The sequence below is a fragment of the Littorina saxatilis genome, linkage group LG17 (assembly GCF_037325665.1).
Source record: "Littorina saxatilis isolate snail1 linkage group LG17, US_GU_Lsax_2.0, whole genome shotgun sequence".
NCBI classification, from domain to species: domain Eukaryota; kingdom Metazoa; phylum Mollusca; class Gastropoda; order Littorinimorpha; family Littorinidae; genus Littorina; species Littorina saxatilis.
Window position 1 is genome coordinate 15,423,444 of NC_090261.1, and position 16,151 is coordinate 15,439,594.

At 41.1% G+C, this 16,151-nt stretch overlaps 1 long non-coding RNA gene across 2 annotated transcripts; it reads left to right on the top strand.

Moving 5' to 3' along the window:
* Positions 1-355: 355 nt before the first annotated feature.
* Positions 356-8,076, top strand: LOC138951804 (uncharacterized). Of its 2 annotated transcripts, XR_011451224.1 has the most exons (3): positions 356-691; positions 3,328-3,448; positions 5,258-8,076. It is a non-coding gene; the product is annotated as an uncharacterized lncRNA (long non-coding RNA). The 2 variants fall into 2 exon arrangements; XR_011451223.1 differs by lacking the exon at positions 356-691 and having other exon boundaries at positions 3,096-3,448.
* Positions 8,077-16,151: the final 8,075 nt, after the last annotated feature.

Here is a 16,151-nt window from a genome sequence, read left to right on the forward strand (position 1 = left end):
AAACCTGCGCAGTTGACGCAGTGAGTGAAAATCTCGGCGTGATTTCAGTGCGTCAATTACGCAGAATCATGCGTTATCGGCAGTTGTAAAAAAAACAAAAGTGGGTAAAGTACCGTATGTCTTGTGCACTTGTGTTAATTTTATGATACTGGGAATTGTTGCTATGCTGAGGTGCAGGTGCTAGTTTCTGATTCAAAACGGATTTCTGATTTGGGATGTTTGCTTAAAAATAATTTCGAGCAGGTCCGATTCAGAAAACTCTAAAGATTTCGATTTCTCATTACCGAGAAAGTATAGCTGGCGATGTCGTCTGCTAGACATAAAAGACGCGGCAAGCGTTACTCCACTCCACTGCCACTGAAATGTGGCGCTTTCAACAGCGTCATCACCCTGGGGCCACGAATCGGATCATAGATTGCACCCCCACCCACCCCGCTCATCAATTTTTTTTGGCGTCAATTTCCTATAGCTTTCTTGTGTGTTTTCATGCTTGACTATTTAGTCTTCCGATTTAGGTGCGCCAAAAAATAATATCTTGTGGATTTCAGATTTGGAAGGTCTTAGTCACCAGCACCCCTGTGGATGAAATGCTGCTGCTAAAACAATTTGTTGATTTTTTTTCTCAGGATTTCCTACTGAGTGTGAATCTATCGAGTCTGACCAATCAAACCATTCAGCATCTGAGAGCAGTGTGAGTGTAGAAACTAAAATATATATGTCGTGCCCATATCACATTACCTGCTATTCAGACTTGGTCGTGTGACACGTTTTCTTCCACACGAGATTACGTTGATTGTCTAACGAAGCCGTCAGGCTGAGTTAGACATCAGCTAATCGAGTGTGGAAGAAAACTCTGTCACACGACCAAGTCGGAATAGCATTTATGTCACAGCTTCAACAGAGGAGAGAACAAACACGTTTTGCGTACTCAAGCTTGACAAACCTAAACACAGGAGCAGCCATTGTGGAGAGATCTACTTTTTGACGGAAGTGAACGAACAACTATGAATGACGTCTCGGTATATGTGAACGACGTCACAGTCATCGTCACAGTCTGTATCTTTTGAAGCATCGCATTCTTCGTGACGTCTTTCTGTGTCTGCATCCGCGAAATGTTGTTCTTTTCGGGGTCTTTGTCATCTATGTTCAGAACTCTGTCCTTCCAGTTTCAGACTAACAGGCCTCCTGAGCGAGCCACTTTCCAAGGGCAGCTAAATTCGCGTATGGGAACAGTACTGTCGTCTGGGATGCCGTTCTCAGTATTCTCAGCGTTGAAGAATTTGTAAAGAGAAGAAACGATAACAGCAGGAGAAATAAAAGTTGTGTGTGCATTTTGGGGCTTTTGGGGGGACGATTTCGAGTTTGAATCCGTTCTTGCACATGTTCCAAAGCATGTAACAATCTTGCACACGTTTGCTTTAGTAGTGGCAGAGAAGGAAAGTGTGTGACATACTTGCCTATTACGCGTAATGGGATATGGTGTGATATGGGCACTACATAAACACTGATAAGATAATGCAATGGTCAATCCAAACGTTGGTTTTACTCAAAGCATCGCTTATTTGTGCATAGAATAAAATAGACAATACCCGCGCTGTGAGGGGAATGTGAAAATGGGTGCATCTGTGTGCGTGGAATCGTATGGGGTTGATTGTTTTGTTTTGATTTTTGAGTCACTTGAGAAAAAGTGACTCTATGTAATCGGTCAGTGTTAGTCTGTCCGGCCGGCCGGCCGTCCGGCCGGCCGTCCGTAGACACCACCTTAACGTTGGACTTTTCTCGGAAACTATCAAAGCGATCGGGCTCATATTTTGTTTAGTCGTGACCTCCAATGACCTCTACACTTTAACGATGGTTTCGTTGACCTTTGACCTTTTTCAAGGTCACAGGTCAGCGTCAAAGGAAAAATTAGACATTTTATATCTTTGACAAAGTTCATCGGATGTGATTGAAACTTTGTAGGATTATTCTTTACATCAAAGTATTTACATCTGTAGCCTTTTACGAACGTTATCAGAAAAACAAGGGAGATAACTAGCCTTTTCTGTTCGGCAACACACAACTTAACGTTGGGCTTTTCTCGGAAACTATAAAAGTGACCGGGCTCAAATTTTATGTGAACGTGACTCATTGTGTTGTGAATAGCAATTTCTTCCTGTCCATCTGATGCCTCATATAATATTCAGAACTGCGAAAGTGACTCGATCGAGCGTTTGCTCTTCTTGTTTCATTGGAATACGGAGAGGAGATCAATGGGGATTTGAAATCCGAACCTGAATATGTAGTTTTGTAACTGTTATATCCCCGAAATCAATAATATACAACTGTTGATTAAAGGGCCAGTCCAGAGCAATTTTTGCCATGTTTATTTTTAGCCGATCTGAATCCCAACCTTCCTTCCTAACTATATTCCACCCAAGTTTTAATCTCCAGGAAGCTAGCATTCCACCACTACTGCACTAGAAAGAAAACCCAGTATTCACGCCCATATGTACTAAATACGCCACTTCTTGGCCAAACAGCACATGTTCATAACTTGTGTAGTTCACAGAATGATCGTATAGTAACAGCGAACCCCCTACTGGCACTGAAACTGCATTGGTGAGCACTCTGTATGCTATGCAGTCGGGGAGACCATCACATATTTAGAAACTGGCGTTCTACCCCCAACAGTAGACCAAACAGCTTGTGCACAACCACACTATCAACCCAAGAAAAATGCACACTTCTAAGTAAATAACTAAGCCCGTATTTCAAATTTTAGGCAATGGGTAGCTATCGTACAGATAATGAAAGCGGTGTCATTCATACCCTCCGCGACAATCACAGCTCAACGCACAGCACGTTCCATCGACCGGCCCATCAGTATTCTATAATAGCGACTGGCCCAGCACTGAGAGAGAGGCTCTCTCTGTATACCAAACCAATCCCCAAAGCTAACGCCTGCCTTGCCTGTGGTCGAGCCGACGGTCAGGCGAATTTCGATTTAAAAGTTTAAAGGTCACTTCCGACGTACACGATCGGAAGATTGTTGGATCGTACAGCGCTTATAAATACTTTTGAGACATAACAAAAATGGTCGCAGACATTTTCCAACGTGAGGATTCCAATAAGCCAATAAAAAGATGTACCTTTAGGTATAGATTTATCTGGCAGGATAAATATTGGTTTAGACATAAATGTTTATCATATTTTTCGTGCTAGCAATTATGGCATCATATTAGGATAATGCATATGTAATACCCACAGGGTAAGTATTGAAAGAAACCAAAATTATAATACATTTGTGGGATTTTCATGCCGGTTTGTATTTAAATTGTTTGACAGGATGCCTCATACCGACCAGACACGGAAAACTCTGACGCAGACTCTGTATCTACCGTGTACTCAATTTTGCCACTTGTACAACCACCCCCTACAAAAGGAAAGGTGTCCTCTTCAAATGAAGGTATTTTTTTCAAAGACAAATAACATTGCCAGGTTTCACATGCATGGCAGGGCCAGACTACCGGGGGGGGGGTTATGGGGGTTGCGCAACCCCCCCCCCCCCCCCAGCCTAATCATGTACCTCACTTATTTAAAACATTTTTTATTATTGTTTATTTTATGCCGTTTCATGCAAGGAGCGACCATTTTCCTATCTCAGAATATAACCTACCCATCAGCTTCAGGGGGCTTTGCCCCCTCACCCCCGCCAAGGGGATGTTCCCCCTAGCCACCACTGGCAAACCCCCCCCCCCCACTCCTCTTAGCCTAGTCCGGCCCTGCATGATACAGTATGACTTTTTTGTGTATAAATAATCTGTTTGTACTGTGCCTGTGTTGAGCGGAAAATTGTTGCCCTGCTTTAGCTCATGTCAACAATTGGACTGACCAGAATTGATTTTGGATTACTGAATAGAAGTGATATCCGATCGGATATCCGACTGTGATATATTTCTTGTAGTACCAGTTCCAGGACCGAATACCAAGTGCATAAATAGCGTAATTTGCGTAAGTGACGGCTCGTGATTGCTATCAATTTTCTCAAAGATGGGGCTTGGCTATCCTATGTTATCCCACGGCAGTGGGGCGGGGATGTAGCTCAGTCGGTAGCGCGCTGGATTTGTATCCAGTTGGCCGCTGTCAGCGTAAGTTCGTCCCCACGTTCGGCGAGAGATTTATTTCTCAGAGTCAACTTTGTGTGCAGACTCTCCTCGGTGTCCGAACACCCCCGTGTGTACACGCAAGCACAAGACCATGTGCGCACGAAAAAGATCCTGTAATCCATGTCAGAGTTCGGTGGGTTATAGAAACACGAAAATACCCAGCATGCTTCCTCCGAAAGCGGCGTATGGCTGCCTAAATGCGGGGTAAAAACGGTCATACACGTAAATAAAAAGCCGGGGGAGTTTCAGCCCATGAACGAACAAACAAACAAACAAACATCCCACGGCAGTTTACTGATAGCTCAAACTGTCTGTATGTGTTTCTTATTTTCATTATTGACTTTTTAATTTTAAATGTTAGGGAATAAATGGAGAAAATCTATGCAGCAGGTGGTGGTATATTGCCCGCACACTCGGACAATGCTTGTTTTCTTCTTCTTCTAGTCAGTCAGATAGCCAGACAATCAGTTGCTCATTTATATGCACCCATCTTGAAAATAAAACCATAACGGTTTTTAAAAAAGAATAACACACACTATGCATGAATAAATACCAACAGCCTTCAAAGTTCAACCGACAGCCTTATTCTGTGACAAAGTCAGCATAATTATGTTCATTGTTGCGGCAAATTGTCGTCTAGGCGACATTTTGCTGCTCTACATAGTACATGCCTGGCTGGGTTTGAGTCCACTGGTTAGCCCGGTGTCAGAATAATGTGACTGGGTGAGATGAAGCCTGTGCTGCGACATCTGTCTTGTGTGTGGCGCACATTAAATGTCAAAGCAGCACTGCCCTGAGATAACCGAAGGGTGGACTGGGCGGTGAGCAAACAAAGTTAAGTTAAGGGTTTGAGTCCCTTCGAAAGTAGGGTGGATGATGTTTCAGTCTATCCAGGGTCGACTTATGTAAGACTCTTCGTGCCTATTCTCGACGTGTGCATCATATATATGCATGTGAAAAAGATCCTGCTTCACGGTACGATTAGACTGGTCAAAGCAGATACCCAGCATGCACATACATATTGGCATACATATTGGCATAATCTTTCGAAGGGACTCGGATCCCTTCTATATCTTTTTTTTACATCAATGTTGTGTTCTGTTCAACAGTCGGTGGGAAAGGAGCAACTTCTACTCCAACAGTCGATGGGAAAGGAGCAACTTCTACTTTAACAGTCGGTGAAAAAGGACCAACTTATACTTCAACAGTTGGTGGGAAAGGATCGAGCAACTTCCACTTCAACAGTCGGTGAAAAAGGAGCAACTTCAACAGTCGGTGAAAAAGGAGCAACTTCTACTTCAACAGCCGGTGAAAAAGGAGCAACTTCTACTTCAACAGTCAGTGAAAAAGGAGCAACTTCTACTTCAACAGTCAGTGAAAAAGGAGCAACTTCTACTTCGAAGTGAACTTCTTCAGGGAAATCTGTGTTTACTGTGGAGATTTTGACAGCCATCTGAGAAGACATTTACTACGTAAACATTCTGATGAAGAAGCAGTTGCTCCCATGGGGTCGCCTTCACGCGGCGGGAGTGTTTCCACTAAGCTACCCCACCCCTTTACTTCTCTTCTTTTGTCTTATTTCTGCCTTACCAGTCCTTTCACCTATATTTCCTTCCAAGAAAACTCTCCCTACTATTCCCTGCAGATTTCCGATTCCTTTCTTGTTGTCTTATTTCTACCTGACTGGATCCATCACCTTTATTTCACTTACCAAAAGTCTTCTTTTCCACATCCTTATTTCTTTGCCCCCCGCATGTCGTAAGAGGCGACTAACGGATTCTGTTTCTCCTTTTACCCTTGTTAAGTGTTTCTTGTATAGAATATAGTCAATGTTTGTAAAGATTTTAGTCAAGCAGTAAATAAGAAATGTTAAGTCCTTTGTACTGGAAACTTGCATTCTCCTAGTAAGGTCATATATTGTACTACGTTGCAAGCCCCTGGAGCAATTTTTTGATTAGTGCTTTTGTGAACAAGAAACAACAAGTGGCTCTATCCCATCTCCCCCCTTTCCCCTATCCCATCTCCCCCCTTTCCCCGTCGCGATATAACCTTGAATGGTTGAAAACGACATTAAACACCAAATAAAGAAAAAAAGAAGCAGTTCAAGCTGCATTAAAACTTCCCTGTGGACAAGAACGGGATAGTGCTTTTGCAGCTATTCGCAAAGACGGAATTTTGGACACAAATCGGACGCTGCCAAAAGAAGGCAAGTTCATATGTGAGCGCAACCAGGGAGTTGAAAAACGTGTGATGTGTGGAGGGTGTCATGGTTTTTTTCAGTAAGAAGGGCTCAGGACTCTAGTCAGACTGGTGCTCAGCCCTCTTCTGCTCAGGACTCTAGTCAGACTGGTACCCCCCGCGGGTTAGGGGGAGTCCCATATTGGTTGGGACCAGAAAGAATTTACCCGATGCTACCCAGCATGTCGTAAGAGGCGACTAACGGTTCTGTTTCTTCTCTTCTTTTGTCTTATTTCTGCCTTACCAGTCCTTTCACCTATATTTCCTTCCAAGGAAACTCTCCCTACTATTCCCTGCAGTTTTCCAATTCTTTTCTTGTTGTCTTATTTCTACCTGACTGGATCCATCACCTTTATTTCACTTACCAAAAGTCTTCTTTTCCACATCCTTATTTCTCTGCACCCCGCATGTCGTATGAGGCGACTAACGGATTCTGTTTCTCCTTTAACCCTTGTTAAGTGGTTCTTGTATAGAATATAGTCAATGTTTGTAAAGATTTTAGTCAAGCAGTATGTAAGAAATGTTTAGTCCTTTGTACTGGAAACTTGCATTCTCCCAGTAAGGTCATATATTGTACTACGTTGCAAGCCCCTGGAGCAATTTTTTGATTAGTGCTTTTGTGAACAAGAAACACTTAACAAGTGGCTCTATCCCATCTCCCCCCTTTCCCCTATTCCATCTCCCCCTTTCCCTCGTCGCGATATAACCTTCGTGGTTGAAAACGACATTAAACACCAAATAAAGAAAGAAAGTCAGACTGTTGCTCAGGACTCTAGTCAGACTGTTGCTCAGGACTCTAGTCAGACTGGTGCTCAGGACTCTAGTCAGACTGTTGCTCAGGACTCTAGTCAGACTGGTGCTCAGGACTCTAGTCAGACTGGTGCTTAGGACTCTAGTCAGACTGGTGCTCAGGACTCTTCTGCTCAGGACTCTAGTCAGACTAGTGCTCAGCCCTCTTCTGCTCAGGACTCTAGTCAGACTGTTGCTCAGGACTCTAGTCAGACTGGTGCTCAGCCCTCTTCTGCTCAGGGTTCATTGAAAAAGAAAAGAGACTATGTTGTTTGGACATCTGCTGACACTGAATCAGTTTCCTCTTATTTTCAAGTCTTTTTTTACTGCTAAAGGGACAGGCACAAAGGGTAAATTGCCAGGTAAAGATTGTGTACTGAACTTTTTACAATTGCACACTATTTTTTCTGGAAGACATTTCTCCAAAGACAAATTGGTGAAGTTGGTTAAAACCAAAGTGTTCAATGAGCGAACAACACTCAGAAAAACCAGGGCTCAATGTTTGAAACCTTTTGAAGAATTTTCATTGGCCATATATCCAGAAGCTCGCATTCATTTCATGGATAAGTGAATGGGACAAACGTCCGGACCAATGGTCAAGTTTGTGAGGATATGATATTATGAGTATATAGTCACAAATATGTACAAGTTTGTGTATAATTATATGTGTACCGTATTTGACGGATTACAAGACGCACCGTTTTATAAGCCGCACCCCCGACTTTTAACAAAAAAATTGGGACGAGCCACGTATAGGCCACGTCACTATATTAGCCGCCGTCGAAAAAAAAATAATCAGATCGTGTCAATCAATCAAAACAACCAGGCAAACAAAAATTACAGTATTTGGCAAAATCGGCTCGGAGAATAAACAAGTGAAACAAAGAAGAAAAGTGAAAAAGTTTGAAGAAAAATATCACACACACAATTTGTAACCAACACACACATGTAGTCCCGCCCGGAATAAGCTTTTTTGGGATGATTTACAACTTTTGCGCACATTTCGAGCGGACGAAAACACAACATGGCGGCTCTCGCTCCTCCAACTATCGCAAGACACAAAAAAACGAAATCTCGCGCACGCGCGAGATCCTGATACATCCAATGTTTCTCTGTACGGTATCTTGTCACGACGACTTGTTGACAAACGAAGATTCGCGAAAGAAAGAGAAAAGGGCCGAGTCTTGAGTAGAGAGCTAATAAAGTACCGGTAATCGCTAATCGAGCGAAATGAAAATCCGCGGCGACTTCCATTAGGTGAATGCTATTCAAGTTTAGGTAACGTTTTAGCCGCATCTTTTTATAAGCCGCAATGCGATTTTTTTTGAAAAAAAGTCGCGTCTTGTAGTCCGTCAAATACGGTATATATGTACAGTCGCAAGAATGTACAAGTTTGTAAGGATATGACTATTACAGTATAGGTGTGTATGGGCACAAGTATACATACAAGTTTGTAAGGATATATTACCGTAAAATCCCTAGCATAAGCCCACCATCTAGCAAACGCCCACCCCCCACTTTGGGCCAAAAGTTGTGCACAGGGGTAACTACCTAGCAAACGCCCACCCTGCTTTTTTCAAAGAGACTATAGGCTCACTTTCACTAGGATTTGTGCAGCCTGTTCTAAAAGTCATCTTTTTCCCCTTCTTTACCTTTTCGTGTTTCTTTCCTTTTTTCTTATTCTTTGTCCCCTCTCCTCACTCCCACCCATCGTTCATGTTTTTTTGAGTTTCTCTTCTCTTTTTTTCCCTAAGTTTGTGGGTTTTTCTTTCTCAGAAAGATTGGGCCTTTTGAAGACAAAATCCAAGTTCAGTTAACGTTTCATTTCCAAAGACGATCGTGTAATTTCTTCCTTGTACAGAAAGAAAGGGCTTCATTGGTGTTGACATTTCGACATTTCATCAAGTTTCTTTTTCCCGGAATTGTGTTGTTATTGTTTGTCCTTGCAAAGGTCTGGTGATTTTCTTTTTACTTTATAAATTTATATAAATGACTATGCTTGGGTTGTTTTCAGAAGAGCCAGTCCTTTTCTCTCTCTCTCTCTCTCTCTCTCTCTCTCTCTCTCTCTCTCTCTCTCTCTCTCTCTCTCTTCTCTCTCTCTCTCTCTCTCTCTCTCTCTCTCTCTCTCGGTTGGCCTTCTTTGCCTCAAAGTAATTTTTCTTTCTTTTTTCCTTCACTTCTACTCACACGACCTAACTTACATGCTTTCGGGGTTTGTATTCACTCAATTACACGATTGAGCACAAAACTTACTTTGTGCAAAGGGGTCTATCCCTAGCAAACGCCCACCCCCCAATTTTGCCCTAAATCTGTGCACAGGGGGGGTGGGCCTATTCTAGGGATTTTACGGTATGTGTGTGTGTGTTAGACTGTGAAGGAGACATCACATTTTTCAGTGCGTGTGATATTCAGTTGTCCGTAGGCTTTGGTCGCAAGCACAACAGTCTGACTGCTACTGAATTTTCCTGGCTGGTTACCCCTAGTGTGTGTTGTTTACGGTATATGCAGTTCACGTCTCAGCTACTCAAAGTGAACATTGGTTTAAGTAATGGTTAAAATTACGCACACAGAGCCATTCTATGTTAAATCAAGTTATCAAATATCAACGAATCAAATCAGAGAGAGGTTGAGAGACTAAGTCAAAGAAAGGGACTGTGACTGTGAGACAGTAATTAGTCAAGGGACAGAGTAAAGCGAGGGACCGGACGGTTCTCATGCTCGCAGACATTCACGAACAAGGATACAGAACATTTGCGATTGTATGCCTTTTAATTCTATGAATATTTTCTGCAATTGCACATACCTGTCAAGTACTTTTGGCCTCTGACCATAGTAAATGGCATAAGAAACCATAGTTGGGGATCAAAAACCATAGTTAATGCGTGGATCAGGATGTGGTTAAACACACAAATTCAACTTCTCACGCATACACACTAAACCAATCAGATTGTTTTTCGCAAACTAAAAGTAAAACACATAAATTCCTTTCTGCACAAACTGCTCTTTATTTACCACTACATGTAATACATTTACACTGCACTCTTGTTCGTTCATTTTTGTTGTCACTTGTCACTTGTGTTCTTAGTTGTATTCATCTGTGCAAATGCTCCCATGGGGTCGCCTTCACGCGGCGGGAGTGTTTTTACCAAGCTACCCCACCCCTTTACTTCTCTTCTTTTGTCTTATTTCTGCCTTACCAGTCCTTTCACCTATATTTCCTTCCAAGAACACACTATTCCCTGCAGTTTTCCAATTCTTTTCTTGTTGTCTTATTTCTACCTGACTGGACCCATCACCTTTATTTCACTTACCAAAAGTCTTCTTTTCCACATCCTTATTTCTCTGCACCCCGCATGTCGTAAGAGGCGACTAACGGATTCTGTTCCTCCTTTTACCCTTGTTAAGTGGTTCTTGTATAGAATATAGTCAATGTTTGTAAAGATTTTAGTCAAGCAGTATGTAAGAAATGTTTAGTCTTTTGTACTGGAAACTTGCATTCTCCCAGTGAGGTCATATATTGTACTACGTTGCAAGCCCCTGGAGCAATTTTTTGATTAGTGCTTTTGTGAACAAGAAACACTTAACAAGTGGCTCTATCCCATCTCCCCCCTTTCCCCTATCCCATCTCCCCCCTTTCCCCTGTCGCGATATAACCTTCGTGGTTGAAAACGACGTTTAAAACACCAAATAAAGAAAGAAAGAAAGAAATCTGTGTAAATCTTTGCTTTGTCAATCATGCTGCCAGTCACCTTAAAATCATGGCAGCATGCATCAGAGTTAATTTTGACCTGCAAGAAGGCAGTCAGTGTGTCAGCTCCCAGACTGTGATCCAGCACTTAAAGGTGTTGCAGGGTTTCACTGCCAAATGGAAATTTATTCAACATTTTCCTCACACAGGCCACGTAGAACTGGCGCACATCATGCCAGAACTTCTGTTGTGTTGCTGGTGCAAGCTCCTCCTCAGAAATGAATGAACGGCAGTCCATGCCAGCAAAAAAAATTTAAAATAAATAAATAAAAATTTTTAAAAAAAAATAAATTAAAAAAAAAGGCTGAAAATGCGTATGGTTTGAGGTATACGACGTAGGACCCAAAAAACACCGAAAAACCGTAAGAATTACGCAGAATGCGTAGGACTTGACAGGTATGAATAGCATGCTTTTTTATGAATGTCAAAAACTACTATTTAGTATCTTGTTTAGATTTCCTCACAGTATTGATTTTATATATGTCGTCTTTTATACGCCATATGTCTTAATATTGCTTGCTTTTGTGTATATATGTATTTCTGTGCAAAATCGTTTGGGTTATTAACTTATTGTTTCTCAATTTTTCTTCACTTCGTTTATCTCCCGCAGTGGGGCACTGCGGTTATGAAATTAAAGGCCCCTTCTGTTTTTGGAACCGCAGGAGCTTTCTAGTTTGCTGTTAGGTAGATTTTTGGTTCCTCTTTCCTGTCATGCTCTCTTTTTCTTCATGAATTCTTTTCTTTTTTCTGCCTTCTTGCTCATTCACCTGTATTTTTTCCAAAAATCTCTTCTCTTGCCGCTTGTCTCGCGATTCATGTATAGTTTAATCTGTTAGTGTTCTGATGTAAGTCCAGCAGTAGATAGGTTAAGCCTATTTTAACATACTGGAAACTGGTAATCTTCCAGTAGGTATTAATTTAGTTTTACTAAAGCCTGCTGGGACACAAGTAATGGGTTAGTGCATTTGTAAACAGGAATCGCTTGACAAGTGGCCCCCTTCATCCCCCCCTTCCTCGTCCTGATATGGCTCTGCGTAGTCGGCTGGACGTTAAGCAACAAATAAACAAACAAACAAACAAAACAAATGTAATCGGTCAGTGTTAGTCTGTCCGGCCGGCCGGCCGGCCGTAGACACCACCTTAACGTTGGACTTTTCTCGGAAACTATCAAAGCGATCGGGCTCATATTTTGTTTAGTCGTGACCTCCAATGACCTCTACACTTTAACGATGGTTTCGTTGACCTTTGACCTTTTTCAAGGTCACAGGTCAGCGTCAAAGGAAAAATTAGACATTTTATATCTTTGACAAAGTTCATCGGATGTGATTGAAACTTTGTAGGATTATTCTTTACATCAAAGTATTTACATCTGTAGCCTTTTACGAACGTTATCAGAAAAACAAGGGAGATAACTAGCCTTTTCTGTTCGGCAACACACAACTTAACGTTGGGCTTTTCTCGGAAACTATAAAAGTGACCGGGCTCAAATTTTTTGTGAACGTGACTCATTGTGTTGTGAATAGCAATTTCTTCCTGTCCATCTGATGCCTCATATAATATTCAGAACTGCGAAAGTGACTCGATCGAGCGTTTGCTCTTCTTGTAGTTATTGTTAATTTCTTTAAGCTACAGTTACAATTGTTTGAGTTCTTTAAATGAACATTCTAAAGTTTCCTTGAGTGTCAATAAAATGATAAATATTTGTACAACTTTGTTGCATGTTTCTGACTGTGAACATAGATTGTGTTGCATGTTTCTGACTGTGAACATAGATTGTGTTGCATGTTTCTGACTGCGAACATAGATTGTGTTGCATGTTAGTTTTGTTACTGTAAATTTATTAATGCTTGACCAGCACGGTTAGCCTAGTGGTAAGGCGTCCGCCCCGTGATCGGGAAGTCGTGGGTTCAAACCCCGGCCGGGTCATACCTAAGACTTTAAAATTGGCAATCTAGTGGCTGCTCCGCCTGGCGTCTGGCATTATGGGGTTAGTGCTAGGACTGGTTGGTCCGGTGTCAGAATAATGTGACTGGGTGAGACATGAAGCCTGTGCTGCGACTTCTGTCTTGTGTGTGGCGCACGTTATATGTCAAAGCAGCACCGCCCTGATATGGCCCTTCGTGGTCGGCTGGGCGTTAAGCAAACAAACAAACAATTAATGCTTGCATTTGAAATTCCAGTGACATTAACAGTGCTACCACACAAATGACAGAAAAATAAAACAACAACAATAATTACCATATTTTCTCAATACATGTAAATTGTAATAGGGTGTCTAAAGGTGATCCATGATAAGTTTCATCCCGTCGGGTTTAAACGTACTGAATATTATCCCGACAGGACCGAGTCATCCCTAGTTTGCGAGGTTGTGCTGTTCACATGGGCAGAGATTTTGATTTGACTTGCCGCCGACTAAAATCGCTTGAAAGTTGGTCACAAGTTGGTTGCAAGTCTTCCATGTGAACAGCACTTTATCGTGTATCTAAGTCATCCGATTGTTGCTTTAAAGCCCCCTTTTCCCTTTTATGACAATAGGCGACTTGCACTATCGGCCTGCACCGCCAAATCGCGCGATAAATCTGCCATAACTTTCATGGCCTTGCGAGATCTGCCGCAAAATGGGGGCATGTCCGGATAGCTCAGTGAGAGTTTGCAGACACTTCGCCTTGACAATTCATAATTTTCATAAAATTGTGAATTTTCAATGTGAAAAGTGTGCTGCAGCAATGATAGCCGCGAGAATAATTCGAAAGTTCGTTCAAAGCACCCAAGCATAGCCCATGCAAAAAGAAAAGGCAATCGAGTTTTTTTTTAAAACATTTATTTCACACAAGCCAGAAAACACCAGTGCTTGTGAGAGCAAAACGTTTGCCCGCAGCGAAGTGAACTTTCCTTCTCTTTCACACTCGAGAGCTATTGAAGCGGGGTATTGTGCAAGTTGGCTATTCTGTATTAGGTTGTCCAAAAACACATACTGTTGAGTTCAATCATAATTCTGTCAATGATGCGTTTCATAATCATATACCAGTCGGTTTTTTTTCTTGTCTGGAATAAAGACTTTTTTCAGCATTACCAGGCTATTCATGGTCTCATGGATCTGTTCCCGTTATAACACCCAAGTTAAGCAGCGAGGGGGCTAAGATGCGGATGGATGACCGTCTAAAAGGGCGTAGATTACTGCATATATATCTCTTCACCTATAACAAATGATTTCCTTCTTCACTTCGGCCTTGTTAAGATTTCATTGGTTTCAATTTGAAAGTTAAAGAAAATTTCATAAATTATGTTACAAATATGCAATGTTAGGAATAAGAATACAAACATTATAGAGGAAGTTCTTTTGGGTGCAGTGAACAACAAATGTAAACTCTCTTGTTGGTATGTTTTAAAAATCTAAACGGTTCATACTTTCAATCTTGTAGGTAGGTTTATGTTCGCAAGTTCACATAAAATCATTTATGCAACAAATTCAGACTCACCTAATTTAGCCAAAACGATATATGACAAAATGTTGCATCAGTTGATTGATGTCAACGGAGGGACGATACTGCCTTCCGTGAAACATAATTATTTTTAGCCACCAAGCTCACCACTGAAAGCTAACATTATTTTAAACCTGGACAATTACCGGTAGCTCAGTTCGTAGAGCACTGGACTTGTGATCGGAAGGTCGCAGGTTCGAATTCGGGCCGGGATGGACACGGGTCAACTTTATGTGCAGACCCAGAGACGGAAGCCATGTCCCACCCCCGTGTCATCACAATGGCACGTAAAAGACCTTGATCATTCTGCCATAAGTGCAGGTGGCTGAATACACCTAAACACGCAGACACCTGGGTAGCGCGACTCCGTTGCTGCTAGCTTTCCACTGGGAGGAAACGACCCGAATTTCCCAGCAATCACCACAAATACATACTTTCAAGGTTGATTATTTATTGACAGAAGACTTATTTACAAAAATAAAAAAACTGCAGATATATGATTTGTCATGGTGGCCCTAAGGTTTTTTGAACATATAATAATAATAATAATAATAATAATGCAAACTTTTATAGCGCTATTCTAGAAAAATGTCTACTCTTAGCGCTTTACAATACATACATCGACCAAGCATACTATACACGCACAGGCAAAGAAACCGACCAAACATAACCAACAAACTATACATGCACAGGCAAAGAAAGCGACCAAACATACAATACACGCACAGGCAAGATAACGACCAAACATAAACAAACATACTATGACCAAACATAACCAACATACTATACGCGCGCAGGCAAAGAGAACAATCAGCACATGTAATAATTACTGACAACTAATAATGCAGGCATACAATGACAGTGACCAACCTTAACCCAACCTTAATGGTCACCCCAAACCCCCTTATATGTTCAAAAAACCTTAGGGCCACCATGACAAATCATATATCTGCAGTTTTTTTATTTTTGTAAATAAGTCTTCTGTCAATAAATAATCAACCTTGAAAGTATGTATTTGTGGTGATTTACTTACAATTTCATTGATAAATATCCAATAAAGTAATGAAAATGAAATGAAAAGTCTTCTGTCAATAAATAATCAACCTTGAAAGTATGTATTTGTGGTGATTTACTTACAATTTTTCATTGATAAATATCCAATAAAGTAATGAAAATGAAATGAAAAAATGAAAATGAATTATTTGATATATTTTCTGTTAGATCAAAGTGGGCCGATCTGTACCTTTAAAGGGGCATTCTAGAGCAATGTTTGCTAAGTTGTTTATTAGCTGCTCTTACTTTCAATCTTGTAGGCAGGTTTTTCTCTGTAAAACCCCCTTTTCTAACTAATGATAAATGATAATTAATTTTAGCCACCAAACTCCCTACAGAAAGCTACAACATTCTTTTTAAGCCTGGACACATTTTTTATATATATCTGGTGACCTTAAATCCCCCTTTTCAAAAGGGTGACTTAAGGTTGGGTTAAGGTTGGTCACCCCAAACCCCCTTATATGTTCAAAAAACCTTAGGGCCACCATGACAAATCATATATCTGCAGTTTTTTTATTTTTGTAAATAAGTCTTCTGTCAATAAATAATCAACCTTGAAAGTATGTATTTGTGGTGATTTACTTACAATTTCATTGATAAATATCCAATATATTTACTGGGAACCTTAAAATCCCTTTTTGGAGCGGGAGACCTAAGTTCCCATTTATAGTTATATATATATATATATATATA